Raw genomic sequence first — 21,438 nt, forward strand, 5'->3', positions numbered from 1 at the left:
GGACAGTACCGTATTCAGGTGTGTATGATGAGCTAAGCATTAAACATCACTTCCTCAGTGACCTCATTAAATGTGGACAAACGACTGTGTGGGATGTTTGCTTTTACTTCCAGGTAATAGGTAAAACAAAACAAAACAAAACAAACAAACCTGAAGCTCACAGACAATCTCAAGGACAAGGTTGAAGTGACAGAGCCAGAGGTCAGACTTGGGTTTTCTAGATTCAGAACCAGTGGCTACTGCTAACACCATCCGACAATAGAAGTCTTGCTCATGAGGTCGGCTGATGGGTGGATGTCTTAGTTATTCTTCTGTTGCTGTGATAAAACACCATGGCCAAGGCAACTTCTGGAAAGCAGAGTTTATTTGGACATATGGTTTCAGAGGTTTAGAGTCCATGATGCTAGAGCAAAGACGAGGCAGCAGGGACAGGAAGCTGCAGCTTGCATGTTGAACTGCAAGCACGAAGCAGAGAGGGAACTGGAAATGCAGGAAAGCCCACCCTTAGGGGCACACCTCTTCCAACAAAGCCACACTCTAAGCCTCCTCAAACAGTGCCACCAAGTGGGGATCAGGCACTCAAATACCTGAGACAGCTTATTGAAGCCACCATAGAGGTTGTACATTGGCTCCCCTACTTTAACCATGTCGTTGCTGTTCTTTGTTTTCCAAGAGCGTGAGCTATCATCGCCTTCTGGCTGGACAGGGGGACTCTGGAGTATGGAGCTCATAGCGCCTGCTATTATTCTGGCTCTTGACTGGGTTCATACTTGGAATTCTTTTCTTTTTCTTTTTTTTTGTTTTTGAGTGTTGATTTATTAGTAAAGATTTGAATTTGGAGACAAGAAACATTTTTATCCACATAGTTTTGAAAACTCCATCCATGGGAAGGAGCCCAGCATCAGTTTCCAGCGGGCGGGACGTTCTCGTGGAGGCCCTGTAAGGCTAGGTCTGTCCACTTCATCTCCTGTTCTTTCAACGACTCTGTGGGTGCCACCGTTGTCTTGCTCAGGCTCAGGAAGCTCACTCAGTGGAATTGCAACATCCTCGTATGGCAGCTTGTCTTCCCACCAAGCGTCATCAATCAGGTCCAAGATCCTTCCATCTCTCTGTACCTCACTGTCCATTCTCCTGCAGCTTTGATCTTGTCAGGTCCACAGTGCGCACGTTGGCTTCTTCCCCTGGAATTATTTTCTATATAGAATTCCCTGGGTAGACAGCCAACTGCTGTCCCTTCAAGATGACAGAGAGAGAGAGAGAGAGAGAGAGAGAGAGAGAGAGAGAGAGAGAGAGAGATCCAGTCAGTTGGATGAAAGAACAGAGATGAGATAGGTAGCCTCTAGGCTAGGTCCTGTAGAACTTCCTTTATCACACTGTAGCTCCTGTTGGACAGAACATCACGTTGGAACTGGGGAGTCTTTGCAGAAGTTACCCTTGGCTCCCTTGGCTCCTGCTATTTGGTTCATGCAAGTACCTCCTCTACCCAGTGCAGTGCAGTGTGCAGGCCAACATGCAGAGCCTAGGAATTCCTGGTGAAACACATGCCCAGATCCTTTCTGTTAATGCTGCTTCTCTTTCTCCCCCTCCATGTCACTCTCTCTCCTTCCCTTCTGAGACTTGGGGCTAATGGACTTTGGCCGTTAGCACCCGTGATGTTGGGCACCAACCTCACCATGGGCCTCTATAGCTTCTTCTAGGCCCTTTGATTCCCAAGAATAGTTTTGGAATGGGGCGTGCTGTGATAATGGGGGTTAATGGTAACCCCGGCATCAATTTTCCCTCCCAGAAGAAAATCCTCCAGGCTTAGGCTGCACACACTGTAATAGTGAAAATGGCTCTGGATTTGAAAAATTGGCACGTTGCGGTCCAACAAGGCAATTTTTGAATTGTTCCATGCAGCTGTGCACCTCTGGATGCTGTGTGGTTTGTTTCTGAAAGCCACGGATGGGAGAGCATTTCCCAGCCAAAACCAGCTCAGACTTAAGGTTCACTCCTCTCCCACCCTCATTTGTTATTTTGTTCACCTGCCCAGAACCCTTGGAACTCCCTCCCGTTCCTTAGCCAGCCCTGTTGGAGAAAGACAACACGCTATGGTTCTCTAGCGAGTTTCATTCTGCAGGCCTGAGGGCAGAGAGCCTGGGGGAAGGGTTTCTCCGAAGTTCCTGAAGAGCGGAGCTCTCCATAGGCTGTCAGGTATGGCCTGAGCAGCTCAGGAATGTACCTCCCAACCAGGTTCCTCCGGCTGGTTTCAGAGCCAGGTCTTGGATTGACTGACAAGCACCCCAAAGAGAAGGTGTCTTTGTTCATTGTGCAGGATACCTGGTTTTGGTGTGCTGTGTTTGCTCAGCCATAAGAGGAGAACAATTTGTCCCGCTTTAATAAACATTAAAAGGCACAGCAAAGCATCGTGGAGGATATGTATTTCAAGTAATGGAAGCATTGAATGGAAGCGCCCGCAAGGCAGCTTGCCCATTACTTAGTAAATGTCCTCGTTGCACAGATGGGGAAATGGAGGTTGCCCAAGGTCACATATCTGGTCAGTGGTTAAGATTGTCATCTCGAGACACGGTGCTGCAAGCTTTTTGGGTAATGACCCAAGTGGCCAGGGAAAACCATTGTTCAGTTCCTCCGCTCGGATGGCCATCGCTCTCCTTCCCATCTTATTTTCTCCTTCATGAGTTCTATTAACGCAGGTCTTATTTGGTGACTCAAGATGAGAACCACGGAATGTGACAGAGTGGAACAAATGGGTGACCCTGCCCTTGCTGCAGCCCCCTCGAATCCTATTCCCACCGGAGGTCCTGTGACCTTCAATAGGTCCATACCTTATCCTCTACTCCTCAGGATCAAGTACAGCCTCCTTTGCGTGGCCTGTCTGTCATTAATGAGATGAGTGTTCCTAACCCAGGTCTAGTCACTTTCCTGGGTGACACCCCATCTCACGGAGCACAGCAATGTTATTTATATTTTCTTTCATTGGATGCAGCCCGTCTTCACTCATGTTTGTTTTTGCGAAGGTTTTGCCTAGAAAACTCTCTGTGCTCTCCCTTTCTCCTCACTCACTCCTTCCCCTTGTTAGCTTTGACTCACTTTCAGATTCCAGTTTCTCTGCATTGTGTCCTGAAGTCAGGAACAGATATCCCACCCATGGTCACCAATAAACACTTTCATTCCCTACTGATATTGCCTAACCACCTAGGCTGTAGAGGACAGAGCTAGGCCGTGTTCACATTCATGGCCATGTTCTCTGACTTAGGCCAGACACCTGCAGGCTTCACAGCAGGCAATCTGCGGGTCTATGAATACACTGTAGGACAACAGTGCCGTGGTGGCTACTTTAATAAATGACCTGGCATTTGTTGGGAGGCATTTATGTGTCAGGGATTATCTAGAGTTCTTGATGCAAATCATCTTTTTTATATGAGGTCTTCTGTGAATGGAGGGAGATGAAGCGAGGTGAGAGAACAGGGTTCTAGTCCTGGCTGTCACCAGCTGACTCTGTGACTTTAGATAGTTACCATGGTTTCGTCGTCTTCAGAACGAAAAGAACGGGGAGCTGATAGGGCCTAAAACCTCTGTTTTTTTCCTTAGACAGAGAAGGGAATGAGGAGTCAGTAGAGTGGGCCTGGGGGAACCCACATGCAGGATTCAGAGCCAACAGTCTGCCTTTCTAGTCTGGAGGCAGGGGAAGAGGGATCTGGCCGAGGCCGGGAAGGGCAGCCGGCTGCTCTCTCATGCTGAGGTGGAGCTTCTAAACAGAGGAGCTCACTGCTGGCTGAGTCATTAACGCTGGTCTCCTCAGTGCCACCTCGGGCATTGTCTGATTTAAGTGTAATAGCTTGTTTGGTGGATTCTGCCTTCTATAGAAGTCCCCCCAAGAGTGAAGAGCTGCATTCAGCTGCAAGAGCACAGGCCTTTGTGCACGGATGGCCCGGCCTCTGCGGAATGTGTTTGGAGTTGGTTATCAAAGGGAAGGATAAATTAGAGTGTGAGGCTTTCAAAGAGAAAGAGGGGGCTCTTTCATAAGCAGGACTGAGCACTTAGGCGACTGACTTGGGGCTGGGAAGCCCAAGGCTGGCCCTCTTGCCTTTTGGCAAGGGCAGTATTATAAGCAGGCTTGTCTGTTTGCTGTTTTAACTCAAACCCCAGCCTTGCTCCTGGAGGTCTGTTAGTGGGCCCATAATATTCCTAACACGTTGTCCACCAGTGCCTGGAGGCCGTGAATGATTCATTTTCTTTCCCTCCCTCACCTCCTTTTTCCTTTCACCCCAGTTTTGATGCTTGCACAGGTGTCACCCCCAGTAGCACTTCTGGTTCTTATGGGACCTCTATAGTCTTCTGGACACCCTTCAGGAACTTAGACCCTTCTCTCAGTCATCCTGTCTGCCTCTCTCTGGCCTCTCTAGCACATCTGTGCAAGGTAGTTCTCAGGAGATCAGCCATGAAGATGGGGGCTCCCAGGATGAGCTACTACTGTAAGCAATTGCTGCTTTCCACAACTTGTCTCCTCTTGCCTGGATTGAGGAGCCAATCAGGGTACAGCTGAGTCACAGGGCTGCTGAAAGAACAAATTATACTGGTTTTTCCCAGCAAGACTGCCTCACCCTGAATTTCAGTGAGTCTTTTAACTCCTCCCAGAATCTGTAGCCTTCCTGCCCATTTTCCTGTTGGCAATTCTTACTCCCTGGCATCCAGATCCAGAAAGAACGTTCTAGGCCCTGAAGACCTGGGTATTGTTTTGCCTTTTCACAACTAACCCTTAAATACCTCAATTTTAGAAGTGTACCATTTTCCAGCTGGAGGGGAGCCAAGTGTTAAAACTCATTTTAGGCTGCAGGTATTTTAAAGACTTGCCTAAACATAGCTCAGTGAGTAGAATGCTTGCCTAGTATTCAGGAGGCTCTGGTTCAATTTCTATTCCCTGGGAGATGGAGGCAGAAAAATCAGTAGTTCAGGCTTATCCATGGCTAGGGAGTGTATCCCTTAGCTACCTGAGTCCCTACTGGAAGGGTTTTGCCTCAACGTCAACAAAGTATACTCGTGCTTGGAAACATGATAATTTGCCTTTCAAGTTAGAAAAGAGTATGACACACTGTGAATCTATGCCCAGCCCCAACACCAGATGTATGTTTGAGTTATCTGTGAGCTTTTAAACAGAATTCTCAAGTCTGAGCCTTACACGTAAGGACCAACTTGTTCAGGGTGGAGGTGTATCAGTGTATTTTGGTTAGAATACCCTCTGTCATTTGAATGAAGTGGAAAGTCACTGTCCCAGGGGACTCCTAGGAAATGCCTGTCATTACACATCCCAGCTGTGGACAGACAGAGTCTGCATAGGAAGACTAGTGTGGGCATCCAGACTCTAGGAAGACACTCAATGCCAGGAACAGATTTATCATTTTGCCCACTGCGTTTCAAATTCTTCCCTTCTTTTCTCACCCCTTGAGGGGTGCTTCCTTGGTGTTCACTTAAAATAATTTAAGCACACCACAGTGGGAAAGGAGCTTGGCTTCCTTGATGTGCCCGTCATTTCAAGGAGCTCAATGAAAATTTCGTTTCGCTGTTCATTCAATGCAACTTCCGCATAGAGGTCTTATGTTGCAAACCAGATTTCTCTTTTCATCTGGTCACCCCCAGGGAAATTGTGTATTTGAAATTCAAACAATATTTGGGCAAAAAGAATTTCTCATTATATGCGGTTGGGGAAGGGCAACGAGAGGAAAGCGCTGGGAAATGATTGAGTGACATTTCTATTTGCCAGTTTGACTTCTCCACCAGTGGCAGCCATGGTTTGGGGCTGCCAGAGAACTTCAGCTTCCTGGTGTGGACTAGAAATGCCAGACCCCTGGAAAAAATAATTGGAAGGAAGAAAATGTAAGGGGCCAGGGGTAGATTTGAAGAGTGCATATGACCTCAGACTGATATTGTCAGTAACGAAAAGTACAAGGCAGGCAGAGTTCTGTTTCATACAACTGACTTCTAGGCATCTGATGGTTCAAGTTCTAGACTGTCAGGTTGAAGGACACTCAGAAATTATCTGGGTTTATCTCTTTAACACTATGTTCACCGGGTTCCTGAATGGAGTCACACAGAATGCATTTACTGAGCACCAGAAATATTTGGCACTTAGTAAAGTGTTTAGGGAACAGGACCAGACATATTCATTATACGCCTGAGTAACGTATGTTTTCTAGTAGGACCCCAACAGCCCAACTGTCAGGGAGACTCTGATCAGTGCTGTGTAGTAGGGTCTGGGAGGAAGGACGCCACACTTGTTTCAGAGTCCATTAGGATCCAGATGCTCCCCTGCAATGGCTTTCTAATCTAGACAGCTCTTGCAAGTAAGTACTGTCATTTACAGGTGATGCTGCTGATGCTCAGAGGGGTGAGTTTGCCTTCTCAAGTGACACAGACGCTTGAGACCACTCACAGGAGCCTGGGGGAAGAGTGACCGTAGTGACCTCATGTGTCCCGGACTTTACCAGCACTGCTTTCCTGGGAAGGCTTAAAAGGGTAAAGACTGGCTTTTGGTGTCACCAGGGGAAGGATCATAGAGAACAAAATTACTAATGCTGGTAGCATTTGGGAGAGAAAATGTGACCCCCTTGGGCTGGGCTGTAAGGTGAAGGAGGAGATGCTGGAGAATAGGAGGTCGGGACAGGCATTTGGAGACACAGCGTATTGAGGAGTTTAGAGTTATGGTGGGATGTAGCTGAAAGGACACGTAAATTGTTGTGGGAAAAACCAACATCACATCCTTGTCAGTCTTAAGAGTAGGAATGAAAATTTGGGATTTTGGCTCCATCTTTTCCCAGGTATGTAACATGATTGGTGTTGTCAACTTGAACAGAATCTTGATTCAGAATCTAGAATCACCCAGGAGAAGGGACTCTAGGTAAGACTGTGAATGGTTGTCTAGTTTGTATTGATGTTAATTGCTGTAGGAAGACCTTCCGGCTGTGGGCGGTACCATTCCCTGGCTGGGATCCTGGGCTGCACCAATGGGAAAGGGAGTTGAGCTCAACACCCGTGTGAGCTAAGTTCCTGCTGTCTCAGCTTCTTCAGTGTGGTGGACTGTGCCCTTGAACTAGGAGTCAGACCTGATATCCTAGGAGAATGATAGGTCTATTTACCGCTGGAGTTGTGCAGATTGTATAACCAACACATGTGAAGTATATAGAAAAAGGCTTAGCACATAGCCAGCTCTTCATGAATATGCTGATATAGTTTTCCCCGTTGGGAACTTAGTTCCTAATGGTGTATAGAGACAGGAGAGCTAGGAGTCTTAGATGTTAGTCTCGAGTCTTGCACAATAGCTTTGACAAGAAGGGTAAAAGGGGTTGTTGCATACATAGTTTTTCCTGGGAAGATGAAATGTGTATTCCCCAAGACAGAGAAGGGGCACCAACAGCTCTATGAAATGATTCCATCCGAGTCTAGCTTGGTAAAATAGTGAGTCTACTGGGGTCACTTGTAGGAACCTGGAGGACTCAAAAGCAGCAGTTCTCGGGGCAGCTTATAGGCATCTATTCTACAGAAGAGTTCCACCACTGCATGGGCTGCTCACAAAAAGCTACACCAGCAACGAGTTCCCTTGGCAACAGCTACATCACCAAGAAGTCCCACCCCAGCCAACTGTTCACATCTTTTATGGAGATGATTGGAATCTTGGAGCTGGGAGAGGCTTCAGAAGGATGGTGTGAGCCCCCTCCCCTTCTTCCCCGAGGGAACGTCTCAATGATAGGATCTCACTCTGGACCCTAGGCTGTATTCCACAGCCTCACTCTGGATTCCAGGATGCCTTCAAAATAGATGATCTTCCTTTTTAGTTTTCCAAGGGCTCAGGCTTACAGGCACAAGCTACCATGCCCAGCATGTTAAAGAAATTTTAATAGGCTTTCCATCATGAGAACTCCTGCAAGTGATCATGGCTGCCCTGCATTAAGAGGGCAATGGTCATGACAAGACTGGAAGAAATAGCTATGATGGCTAAAAAGAAAAAATTGTTATGATTGTGGTCTACCTGGGGGGATGGGGTGTCCAAGAAACACTCAGAGATGGAATCCATGTTACTGTACTTCTGATTGGTGGAGGAGGTAGATTCCCATGTCACCTCAGATAACTGTGGATAAGAAGAACAGCAGTGCCTCACAGAGTTGGTACCACTGAGAAAGGCTGCAGGGAAGTGGGGACCTGTGGGGCTTGGTTAAGTTTGCGGTGTGCAATGGGGGACAAAGAGAACAGGCAGTGTGATCCTGCACTGGGCTTGCTTCTGTGTATGTTTCTGGGTTTGCTTCCTGTCCCAGGTGGTACCCCTCCTGAGCCCCCTGCATGACTTCATAGATGGTTCTCAAATGGTCAAGTTATTAGATCCTTAGGTCCCCCATCTCAGCAACTAATGTGTCCTTTTGTTGCTCTGAGGTGGGCTGGGTGGAAGGGAAGGGTAGGCGGAGGGAAAGATTTGAAGGACAGAGGCACTCTGAAGAAAACAAGGGTCATGTTTTGATCAAAGAATATAGTAAGTTCTGGGGTTGTTATGGGTCCTATTACCATAAAAGTTTTTGGATTGGGGACCCAGTGCCCTTGGGACTCCCCATCCCTATGGGAGACTAGGTATTCCATGTATACTCTATTCACTGCCGCTCTGTTTGCTGGCTCCATTGCTGCAGCCAACGTCGCTACGTGGGTGGGTGAGGACTCAGATGGTTCCCTGAGTTAATACACATTAGGGATTCAGACAAAGGGAGCCTTGCAACCTAAGGGATGAGTCTTAGAACAAAATTACCAGCCTGCTGTAAACCAGGCTCTCTGTGTCTGCAAAGCAGACTCCAGACAGGTTGTAGCGTGTCAAGCTGGGCCTGCCTGGGCTTGGCAGGGGTCCTACGGGAAGACAGAGTCAATTACCCAGAAAGGGTTCCACTTAACGTCCCCTGAAGCTCTCAGGCCCTGCCCTGTCCTCCACAGTCTCACTGGTCTCTGCCAAAGCCCGTCAGCCAGTGCTGCAGTTGGCTGCCTGCCAACCCTGTCTTTGGGCATGTCCAATGCCACCCGTTCCAGGGGGCCAGCCTCCAGCCCTCATCAGCTTTGGAGCTCCCAGTGCTGGCCCTTGGCCAGTGGCTTTCCATTTTTCCCCTGCAGGCCCAACGACAGGATCCTTAGGTGGGAGGGGACATCAACAGGTTGCCTCTTCTATGATGTACCTTGGGAGACAGCCAACCTCCTCTCATGGCACAACCATGCTAACATGGTCCTAATCCTTCTCAGTTACCCCTCCCCCACTCAGGGCTGTGTATGGTGACAGTCTTGGGCTTTGGAGTCAGACAGAAGTGAGACTTGTAGCCACATAGCACTGTGTGGCCAAGCATGTGACTTTAGGCTCTTTGTTCTGGAGTTTCACTAATAGTGAGATGAGAATCACAACAGTACACAGCTCTAAGGATTATTGCAAAGATCAAAGAAGATGGTGGGTGTTCAGCAATGCACGTGCCTGGCACCTGATCAGTGTTCAGCAGCCGGGCTTCTCCTTTGCTCTCTTCTCTTCCTTTCATCCTCTGGCTTTCTCCTTTATCCAGTCTGTCTTCATCAGGACGTTTGTGGTTTCTGCCTTTTAGATACTAGAATTGGTTGAAAATCTAGCATCTACTCCAGTCATACCTACTATTCCTTGCCAAATGTATTCTACATTTGCAAATCACACCAAGGAAATAAAGTTTGTTTCCCCTACTCGTTAATTCATAGGTTAGTGACCTTGGGTTCTTTTGGGTCCTAAGAGCCATAGACTTCTGCTTAAAAGCTGTTTTCACACTTCCCAGATGGCCCCTCCTTGTGCACCCCAACTGCTTTAGTGCACCCTATCTGCCTCAGCCATTTCTAAGATGTTTGTTATTGACTGTAAATATCCAGAAGTTGCAGAGAGTTGAGGTGTGGTACTATTGTAGAATACCAAATTCAGCAGCACCTAAGAGGTGGAGGGCTCTCACTATCACCATAGTTTAGCCATTAGGGAACTAGGCAAGCATTTATTGGGAGCCAACAGTGTACCTGGAACCTGTGGGAATGTTAATGGGTCGTTAGAGTAGGATGATGGGTGGTGTGCTCTGATAGACACATAAGAAAGCTACGGACGGAGAAAGTACAAGCATATGAGACTTGTTAGGGAGCCAGGTTCTACATCCAGTAGGAGTTCTCTAAGAACTGGGACCACTTTTCTTCTTAGATGATGAGTTCACTTGTTTTTCCTCTTTGCAAAGATACACAAGAAAAACAAGTTATAGAAAGAACCATTGATTTCCTCTCTTGGTTTTAGAGGTGTCGGGGCAGTCGGTTGGCGCCATTGTTTCTTAGCCCGTGTGTGAATGTCGAGGAAGAACACTGTGTAGGAACAGCATCTAGCAGAGGAGGACATTCACCTCACTGTGGACAGAAAGAGGCCATGGGGAGTGAGCTTTTGACGGTGGGCTTCTGCTGCAATACATTGAGCCCCTGGTGTGTTATTTGGTGCTGTCCACTCAGGGCAAATCTTCCTCTCTTTTGTTCCACATGTCAATCATCTCTAGCAACACTTCCTCAGATACTCTAGGACGTATGTTTTCCCCATCTCCTAGGGGTCTCTCACTGCAATCAAGCTGGCAGCCAAGAACCATTCCTCTTGGGAAGATGTAGATGGAAAGATGGCACCTCTTCCTAGCTAGTGAGCTCTAGACACCACAGTGTTTGGCACTGTGGACTCTTAAAGTCCATACCCAAATTTCTGCCCAGGACAACTGTTTGTAGGGTCAAGAAGCATCTATGGCAGAAGGTGTTCTCTGGGTGCTTCTTAGAAATGTGTCACTGGCCTCCACATTTCTCTCTTGGCATGGAGGTGAGTTGGTGAGGTGGGACTGGTCGATTCTATGAACAGTGAATGCACCCCAGCCCTGTACTAATTGTGCTAGACAGAGCTGTTTAAATACCACCAGACAGAATATTACTCAAATTAAAATGAGGCCTTAAATGTCATTATTTGTGTCATTATTAATAGCCCCTAATTGTGTTCTCTAATCATCATGAAATTATGTTAGTATTAATATTCACGTCAAAGCTGCCTAGGGAACTTGGAAGTTTTTAAAAAAAAATTATACCATATGTCAGTTCCCATGAACGTGAAGCAAATCCTGGTGATAGTGCTTGGCTGGGGACGTTCAATGAGGACTTGGGACAGGACTACCCCACCTCTCCTCCTCCCAGGCCCCTCCACCTGGCTGAGCCTTCATGTTGTCAGTAGGACCTATTCTTTGGGAAGATCCTTTATGTCCCAGCTATCCTTGCTGGTGAAGGGTTCAGACAGTGTTGGCTATTCCATCCCTTCTCTCCTTTAACACAGAAAGATTTGGTTGAGACAGATGTGGTGGCACACATGTATAATTTTGTCATTTTGGAGACAGAAGCAGGAACCTGAACCAGTTTCAGGCTAGCCTGGGCTACATGTTGATATCCAGTCTCAAACAAATGAAGATATGTAGCAACCCTGTCTGTTCTTATTCTTCATCTACCCATCAATCCCTCCTCAGTCCCACCTCAACATATTCTGGAATGTTCTCAAACCTTCCCCGACCCAGGAGAGTGTACTCCAAAGTAAGCCCAGAAAGATTTCCCAGATAGTGTCAAGGCTCAGAACTGAGGAGCCTACAGGACATCTACAGCATCTGCATCCAGGTGGACCCACCTGTCATCAAGGATGACACAGCAGAGAGAATCATGTCATATTATCCTCTTTCCCGCTCTCCCTGCACAACCCATGTTTTCCCTAATGCTAACCTTGCCGGAGTATCTTTGGGGAAAATGGCTACTCCTAGTGACAGGCAAGGGCTCAATTTGCATGCTTGACAGAGGCAGGATAAGCTGAGGTATGCCTTTCCTTGTGTCACATGGGATTCTAGTTCTGTGTCCCCCTTACACTGGCATGATGTGTAAGAGGCAGGGCGGTGACTAGGCGGGTGATATTGCCAATTAGAGCTCCCCTCCCTGTGGGGATGTGTGGGGTGAGTGCCCTGAGACACCCGGAGGCATCAGCCTCCTCCTGACAACACTCAGGGCTTCTCTTCAGCCTTTCTACAACATTCCTTTAGGCTGCCTGCTCAACGCCTCAGTCATCCGCTAATGGAGTCCACGTGACCACGATGTGTCAGACAAATCTGGGGCAAGCGCCTCACTCTCTTCTCGGAGCCCTTGGAATTCTCTGGAACTGAGGATATTCAAATGCCTTTCTTGGTGAAACAGCAGGCTTCCAAACCCCCAAATATTATGACTTGAGTTAAATATAACCCCAAGCATGAAAATAACAGCACAACACACGGAGCAGAGAAGCCACGGAGCGAGCGACGGGCAGACACATGCACACCCTGATGTGCCACCTTGGGTGTGGCAGGGCACCCTCAGACCCCACAGCCACATAGAAAATCCACAAATCACACAGAAGTCTTGGGGCATGCTGTACTGGCGAGTTGCTTCTCTGACTAGGGTATGAAGTCTGCTGGTTTCTCTCTCTATATATATCTTTGTCCTAATCAGATGTGGTTTGACTTCTGTGGGGGAGGAGGAACTGTCTTAGATGTGGAATGGTAAGAGGAGATTCGCTTTCTTTCTCAGCTGTGAAAGGGAGGCTGGGGTAGCAGGCACAGTGTCAGATATGGCCAGAGATGCCGACACCTATTTCCCAGCTCAGAGAGCAAACAGCATCACCCCTCAGTCACTAGATTGCTTTTAAAGATGGTCGAGAAGGAGTATGCACTGACCTGTGCAAGAGAGGGAGGCAGATATGTGGACTGTGGCTTCAGCTCACGCCACAGCCCCCTCGGCTTCCCTTGTAACCACAAGCATAAGTTTAAGCTGTAAACTCAGTGGGTCATAGATGAGTGGAAGGTCTCCTGAAAGTCAGTCTCTCTGAGTTCCAAACCCAGTGATTACAGTAATTGTTGGCCCAGGGCTGGTTTTGAACCAGTGAACCTAGCCTAGAATCAATGAATAGGCCCCTTTCAGTGCTATCCGCCTCACCAAGTTACCCGGCAACGTAACACGTGGGTGCTCCTCTCTCCAGCGTGTGGAGCCAAATAACAAACAGCTCAGATGATTCCAAAAGAACAGATTTATGCATACCGTCTTTGTAATACACGTACAGCCCCCATGTAGTAGTACTTATAGCATTTATAAAGGCTTTTTAAAAATAACTTTCTTTTCCTCCTCATCAGTGAAGTGGGTCAGTTTGTAATTACCCCCCACCATATAGGTAAAAGCATTGTGTCTCAGGACGGGTATGGCCAAAGGCTTCATGGAGTTGACCCAAGCCTTCTGTTTATTCAGGTACTATTTAGATAGCTTCACCTTGAGCCGAGGCAGTTTGGGAATGCTGGCAAAAGTCAGGGGCTCACTAGACCATGAATTCCATAAAGGCGGTAGCGATGGTATTGTTGGGACCCCACCCATCCCCAGCTCTTTGTCTTTTTTTTTTCTTTTTCTTTCTAGCCATGTCTCAGGTATACTCAGGATGATGTCCAAAAGCTCAAGTGGGAAAAGCACCACGGGAGGGCGGGGACAGAGTTTTCCCCTCCTGGGGTGTCTGCTTTTGTTCTTTTCCTTCTGATTCTCTCAAATCTGCAAACAAAACGAGAACATTTTTCCTTCAGGCCCCTCCCCAGTGATCAAACTTGGAGGGAAGTGTATGGGAGAGCACCCCAGGAGAGGGAGTGGGTGTTTTAGGGGTTTAGGAGGGGGTGAGGGCAATACCAAGATCCTTGCTTGGGTGAGGGCACCTACCTGGACCTACACCTGAGTGTGCCTCCCTTTCTCTTGCTAGAGACAAATGACACAGAGCCATTCCAGAAGGACTCAGAAATTTCTTGATACCCCAACACCATCCTGAGCCCCTTCTCTCCTCTGGCCAGCTTTCCACCCCCGTGTCCTATCAACTTGCCCCCACCCCTATCTTCTGCTGTACAAAGCCCTTGCTAGAAGTTGACAAAGCTGACTGGCTGCTTAATGTGCTACAGGTGTTGTTGCTAGGCAACCACCCCACTCTGTAGCTCAGGCTCTGTCAGCCCAGATCAAACCCCTGGTAGCACTTAACCCTGTAACTGCTTAACCCAAACACTAATTACCCAGGTTCACCAAACAGCACATTCATAAGCCATGATCAAGGGTCATAGGGTGGACTTGAAGTGCCTTCAGCCCTTCAACCAGCACTTCTTATCATCAAGGCCTGGCTCTGTCACTGTGCATGTAAGTGACAGCCCCTCTTTTGCTGTGCTGGGTGAACTACAGGACAGAACATCAGTCATCCTTCGGTGGGCTGGATTCTGCTAAAGTCAAGTAAATACCTCCAATTTGCTGGTTTTTTTGATGTTCAGGGAAGCGTTTGTGGTTTCTCTTTCTTCCTTTTATGCTACTTTTACGGTAAGACTCCCGGCTGGAACTTTATAGTTTTGCTGAAATCCATTTCTTTGCTTTCGGATTCTGCTGGGCTGTCACTTGGATAGTTTCTTCTGACACCTGTCTTTATGCCATGTCTTCCCTTAGGCTCATTCCCCCTGATTGAACAGTGCACACTTTGGTGACCAGGGTTCCCAGACGGCTCTAGTTCTGTTTAGGTAGACACCAGGATTACCACACAGACCAAACTCCTGCAGAACAGATCTGTCCTTCGCTCTGTTTTCACAATGAAGGATCTTATTGCTTAGATCTTAGGACGCGCTCAACACCCGTTGATGAGTGTATTGTCAGAGTCATGCTTTACATTTCGGTTGCTGTTGTTATTTGTTTGTTTGTTTTCTAAGCCAGAGCGTCTCTCCACAAGGATGAGACAGACCAGTGGTTGGTCATGAGAATGCCTCCCTCTCTTTACTGAACTTTTCCTTGTGAGATCTATCTCTAAGATCAGACTCCTGGAAACTCCCACATCGGTGACTTCGGTGACTTCTTTTTTTGGTTGCCCTGAAGGCAATGGGAAAGTCCATGCCTGCGGGGGCCATGGAGGGGTGAGAATTCCATCTACCTCCAAGAAGCAGCTTCTCCCAAACTACCTGCACCTTCCCATGATGCCCTGGTGGACTCAGGAGCCCACTATCCCTCTCTTTATCTCTCTCTTCTGTTAGTAGCTGTCTAGAGGGACAGAGAGATTCTGTGTCCTCCAAGCATTTAGGTTTGTTACTTAGCTGTTTCTTTCCCCTCAGAGGCTACCTCAAAGTTACTAATCATTCTGCGAATGGCATCTATCTCGTGGTCACGCCTACCTGAAGGTTCTCGTTTGTCTTCATCGTGGCTTTCCCATATGGATAAGGCTGACTGTAGCCTGCATGTGAAAAACCGAGTTTCAAGGAGGCTGAATACCTCCTTATTCTAACGTGTCTCATGAAACTGTCATTCTGTTGTCTAACCCTGCCCCAGATATCCTGTTTCCATGGAGGCTGAGAGAGGTTAACCGACTTACCTGAGATCTTGCTGCCAGTGACTGGTGGCACAAAGACTGCAATCAGGGTCGATTTGATTCAAAACCCCTTTCGTGTTTCCTGTTCTAACCGGCCCTGCCTTTCCGTTTCAGCCGTGTCCCTTCACTATCAGTAGCTGCTATTTCCTCCTTACGGTAGACGAAAGCTCCAGCACGAAGAGAGTTCTGGGCTGCAACATAGATTGTGTTTTGGGCATATTGTGTTCTGGAGTGGGAGATCATGGCCCCCTTTCTTTCTTATTTCCCCGTTTAGCTACATTGGTAAAAAGGCAGGAAAGGGAAGAAAAAGAACCAGGAAATGTGGGCAGAGAGAGAGAGAGAGAGAGAGAGACAGAAAGAGGAGGGAGGAGACCTGAGGGGAGGGAGAGTGTGACAGCAGGTACACACCAAAGAAAGAGGAGAAGAAGGGCAGGCTAGAAGGAGAGAGACCGAAGGGAGACAGAATCCACATGCATACTCACGCTTCTCGTTCCTGTAGCCCACGGTTCTCCTCCCCTCCCATGTCTTGAGTCAGTAATGCCTTGGCTTTGGGCTAAGTCACTGTTGCCAGCTGGTGGCATTAAGAGTTGGGATTGCCAGCTCGGTCACAGGTGACAGATTTGGGAACATCATCTCAGTCCTGGCTCCTTCCCAGTAGACCCGATGGGTCATGGAAAGGCCCAGGTTGGGAGCTAACTGGGAACAGAAAGAGACTGCATACTATGGTAGGTGCAAAGTGGCGAGGGGTATGCCCCAGGAGTTTAACACTTTCATGTAAGTGGCGTCTCCTTCCAGTATTAATAATGTTCCTATAATTGATACTTCAGGGCAATAACCTCTGACAAAATGGCCCTGATTAGCAGATAATTGAGTGTGTTGGATTGTGTCCTGAGAGAGCTGAACGCCAGGCAAGGCCCATTAGCCCATCATAATGACCCCCTTTGTCAGGTATTAGTGTCATTAAGAGCCTGCTCTCTCAAATCAGTCCCTTTATTTAACTCTTTTCCCTAATTATATGGATCATTTTACAAATCAAAGCAAATGTTTGCATACAGCCCCTGGGCATGCAACAGAAAGGAGATGGAGGAGAGGGCTGGGGATTCTTGAACGGAGAGTCCTTCATAAGGAGGACATGGGCAATGGGAGTTTTCTAGAGGTTTCCCTAGGAAACCTAGTCAGTATTTTATAAGGGTGCAGCATTCCTGGTTGGCTGGGAGACTAGGGTGGGGGAAACATCGAGGAGGTAAGGATGCATTCTCAGGAGAATTTGAAGGCCACGTAGAAGCCAACACCTGAATCGTGTCGGCAAAGCTGCTGGCAGCCTAGTCTGAGAGTGGCAGAATCTGTAACACAGAAATCAGTAGGCTGGAACACGTTGGAACCTGAGCCCAGCCACAGGGCACTTAGAAGACACAGAACACCAGAGCTAATCATCTGGATTATGCCCAGAGCAGGCTCACATCTCTGTCAAGAAGCAGGTGCCCTTCACATTGGCAGGGAGAAAGAAGAAGCAGAACTCTGATGCTTCTGAGCTGGGGACATCTGGCCCAAGTACCCTCAACTGAGAGCTGCCAGCTAGCTGGGCAAGCAATGAGTGCTCTGGAGACTCTGGGGAACTTACAGTATGATCAGCCCACAGGCCACACACACCAAGTTGACACAACAAAAAGCCCAAGGGACAGAAAGTCCCTTTCTGACCTGTTCTCCTCAGCAACACACTCTGACTCATTTAAGAAGTGGAGCTGCTCTCCCATTTCTTTAAATGGAGTGACTGCCTGCCTCCATTCCCACCTCCACGGCTCCATGAGAAGCTTTTTATCCCAGGGCAGCTGCAATGTGAGTGTATCAGAAGGAGGTCACAGTCTCTAGCAAGAAGGCAGAGACAAAGGCCAGGCAGCTATTTGGCAGCCAGGAAGGATATATTTTTATATACCCCAAAGACGAAGAGGTGAGGAAGCCGTCCATTACAGGAAAGGGCCCCAAAGTTGCTGAGCTGGGGAGGATTTATTTGGTCAAGCGATGGGTGAATTTCTCTAGAGGAGTATGGGCCTGTGGTGGCTCCCGGCGTGGTACCTAGACCCCATTTCCTCTCCATAACTCATTTCCGCACCTCGACGGTTTGTGGAGTGTGCTTTCCTTGTCTTAATCACAAAGGGCCCATGCTCTCGTGATTTGTGTTGGGCCTGGTGCATTTCCCAGCATTGGCCTTGGGTGGAGAGCTGCCAGCCATGCAGAGAAACTGCCGGGGTTTTCTGCCGAGGAAGCAGAATTTTGGTGGTGGAGTGTGACATTCTCCTCTCAGAAATAATACCTTTCATTTAAGGTAGGAGAGGAGGTTTGACATCCCGTGAAAATATGATTTCAGCCCTGTTCTGCTTGGAGTGGAGTTTTTCAGTGGGGTCTAGTTGCTGAACCAAGGAAGCGAAGATCCTAAGCCGATGCAGGTGAATGGTGGTCTGAGAACCAGAAAGTAGCACTCTTCCCAGAATGGGAATGGATACGGGCCAATCTTTCTGACTCTAACTCTCCAAGGAGCCTAGTTCTACACTGTCCTCAAAGAATGTTACTTCCAGGGCAACACTGAGAATAGAATAACGGATATATGCTTAGGCAAATCCATGGATTAGGTATTTAATATTCTGGAAGATCCTAAGTAGTTATATAGAATTCTTGTTTAAAAAAAAAATCAACAAACATTTCTTAAACATCACCCTGCCTGAACCAAGGTCCTGAACCAAGTACTGTATATAGAAAGTATAAGACATGGTACCTGCCTTTAAGGGGCTACATCTGTGTTGGTGTTAGTGTATAAGAACCCACCTCCACCTGATGTGTTATAGAGTAATACTGTAATAAAGACGCATGCTGAGTGTTATGTAACGCACTGTGGGAAAAGCTAATGACCTCTGCCTGGGAAAAAAAGGTAAGGTTTTCCTGAAGACACAATGTTTAAGCTGCGAGTTTGCCAGATAAAGGATTGAAGTCAAGTACAACAAGCAAGGAGGGACAGCTATAGTTTATCAGGATCTCTCCTGTCAATCCGGAGTAGCTGCAATCTACTGGGGACTCTGGCGTGATGACCACAGCTGTAGCGTGATGACCACAGCCCCCAGCTGTGTGGATCAATGACCGCCTGTAAAATGCTCTGCAGAACCCGCTTCATCTGATCCCCCTCTTGTCTTCGGAAAGGAGTTCTTTCTAACATCACCAGTTCACAGTCAAGGAAATGGTGGCTCTGAGGTGATCTATGCAGATTATATAACCTGCTACAGTCACACCGTTGTTAAGTATTAAGCAATCAAGAATTGACCCGGGACTTCTGAAACCAGGACACAAGTACTTTTCCATCTATAGGCTTGTCTCCAGGATTGCTGTGCAAATGTTCATTTGTGTCATGAACATAGTAACCCGGAGAACAGGTGTCCTTAGCTCAGGGACAATTGGCAGTGCCAGAGGGTGGTCTGCTATGAAGAACTCATTGGGAAACCTACTTGCAGAGGGAAGTGGTGTGGTTCCCCCAGAGATCCCCATTCTTACCACCCTAGTTGAGAAGAAAATTGCTTCCAAGCCTCAAGTTCCTTGGGAAGGAAAGTGGATAAAGTGTAACCAGTGGTGGACTACAGTTATGTCCATGTCTTGATCCCCAGAACGTGCAACTAGGTAACGTTGAGTTACTAGGCAAAGGGGTATAGACAGAATTAAGGTCATTAGTTAGTTGACCTTGACATAGGGAGGTGGTTTTGGTTTTCCAAGCTTTTCTTGAGAGGAAGAAAGAAGAAGGAGAGATGCAGAGAGAGAGGGTGGTACAAGAAGCAGTTGGCTTCTATATACGGCAAGTGGCAAGGAGCCAGATCCTCCCCAAATCCAGGAAAATATGCAGGGTTACCAACATGAATTTTAGCCTGGCGAGACCCACTATGGACTTCCGAGCTCCAGAGCCAGAGTACAGTAGGTTTGCGTTGTATTAGACCTGCAAGTATATGGCAGGAGGAGGCAGCGCGTGAAGAACTTGCAAGCCAGACAGAAAAGTTCACCATTGATTGGCTTGAAAAAGTGGACAAAGAGATAGTGAATGTATGGTCCAGTGAATGTATGGTCCAGAGCAGTTTACCCATGAGAGATGTGGTTGGAATATCCTTAGGTTCAGTCACTCCATTTTAAGCTACCCAGTTCCATACATTCTTTGGAGAACTAGAAAGTAAAAAAAGTCAATGTTACTTGATCATAAATATCCCCAGAGACTGAATGGTCAGGGGAGACAGGGAGCCAGCTCTGCAGGATGGTGGTATTGGATGATCTTTGAAAGGCACAGGCCAGTTTTCCAATGGCCCTTTCATTGGACAATTATTGACTGTTGAGGTACTGTACTCTCTTCATACTGTGAATGAAGAAGCCGAGAGACTAGGACTGGCCTCAGCACTGTGACCGGTTTTTAAAAACATTTAACCTCGATAACACCATAAAAGCCAAAAGAACACCCTCTCTAATCTCGAGACCCTGTCCTGACCCGGTCTATCACTCAAACAGATGAAATTATAGTTTTTTAAAACTACCATGTAACTTTGACGCCCCCGAACTTGTTTGTATACATTTTATAAACCGCTAGATGTGGGATTGTAACTTTGTTTTATGTAATTTGTGATTTAAAGCTGGGTTAGAATTAAAGGCTCTTATTTTTTTTTAATACTGGATATGACAATTTTTTGAGATCTCTTAGAGACTTTGAGACCTGGGCATAACATGGACAGACCCTGCAATGGTGGATCGATGTATGTTCCATTATAGTTGCCATGAAGTTTATGGCTCCAAGACAGCAAGACATTAAATAAAAAGTCAAAAGACATTAATATGTACATCATTACAAATAGCAATTTCATGGAGCAAGAGAGTAGGGTGTGCTGAGAGCACAGTAGGACACTCCTCCTGCCATACACTTAAAGAGCTAACATGACACAAGTTCTTCTAGTTCTGGTGTTCAGAGATTGGAAGTGGATCTTCTTTACATTGACGCTTTCATGGAAGGTCTTTATTGGGGAATGATGTTTAGCAGAATATCCATATAGGAGATGGACTTTCTTCAGTAGTATCTGTAAAAAAGTGAAAAGCAGATTCTCCTGTGAAGACTGCCTCTGGCGAGAGCATAGTGTATTCAAGGAACTCAAAGAAACAGATGGATTAGAGATGGCATTCATGGGCAAGGGTGGAATGCAATTCTGTCAGACACGTAGGCATGGGCTATAGTGTGGGGCTTTGTGGAACCCTTTAAGGATTTTGGGTCTAAGCCCCAGCAACATGGCAGGCATTGCCTGGGGTGTATGTGTGTATATAAGTGGTCTGATCTGACATACACTTTATAAATATGAGGCTGACACAGTTTAGAGAATATTCTAGAAGGGCATAGAGACTAATCTTAGAGAACAGGGAGGAGAATGGTGTAATATCTAGGCAAGAGATGCAGATACCTTAAGGAAGAATAACAACTTGACAGTGACTGGCTACATTTGACATTTTTTGAAGATAAGTTAATCTACGGTTGGCAGTAGGTTGGGTACAAGAAGTGAAGGGAGATGGTGGAAATAATCCAACCTCCAGGTCTCTTGTAAAATGACTAAGTGGATGGAGGTATCATTTACTGACACGAGATGGGGTGGGTGGGCAATTGTGATAGAGGAGCGCACCAAGCATCTTGTTTTGAAATACATTAAATTTAAGAACCGTTTGAGAGCCTCCTTTGAGATGTCAAGTTAAGTAGTTTTATAGGTCGAACTGGTACTGTGAAATGAGCCTGAGGACTGGGCTAAAGAAATAAATCTGAGACATGTTATATGGAAGCCGAAACTGTGGGAAAAGACAAGAACCTGGAACCGACCCTGGAGAAACTCTGGCACTTACAGTGTAACTCTGAGCCTGTGGCAGCTCAGCAAAGAGTCTGCCTGCTCCCCAGCAGTGCTCTTCCTACTGGTGCTCCCCAGCAGTGCTCT

At 47.1% G+C, this 21,438-nt stretch overlaps 1 long non-coding RNA gene and 1 pseudogene across 1 annotated transcript; both read right to left on the bottom strand.

The window, feature by feature from the left end:
* Window positions 1-901: 901 nt before the first annotated feature.
* LOC114635150 lies at window positions 902-1,159 on the bottom strand (annotated as a pseudogene).
* A 12,153-nt stretch (window positions 1,160-13,312) lies between these two features.
* LOC114635023 lies at window positions 13,313-14,610 on the bottom strand. Its single transcript, XR_003713403.1, has 2 exons — window positions 14,352-14,610; window positions 13,313-13,629 (listed from the first exon to the last, which is right to left on the bottom strand). It is a non-coding gene; the product is annotated as an uncharacterized LOC114635023 (long non-coding RNA).
* Between the last annotated feature and the right edge of the window lie 6,828 nt (window positions 14,611-21,438).

This window comes from Grammomys surdaster, unplaced genomic scaffold, assembly GCF_004785775.1.
Source record: "Grammomys surdaster isolate TR1022 unplaced genomic scaffold, NIH_TR_1.0 1164, whole genome shotgun sequence".
In the NCBI taxonomy this organism is placed as follows: Eukaryota; Metazoa; Chordata; class Mammalia; order Rodentia; family Muridae; genus Grammomys; species Grammomys surdaster.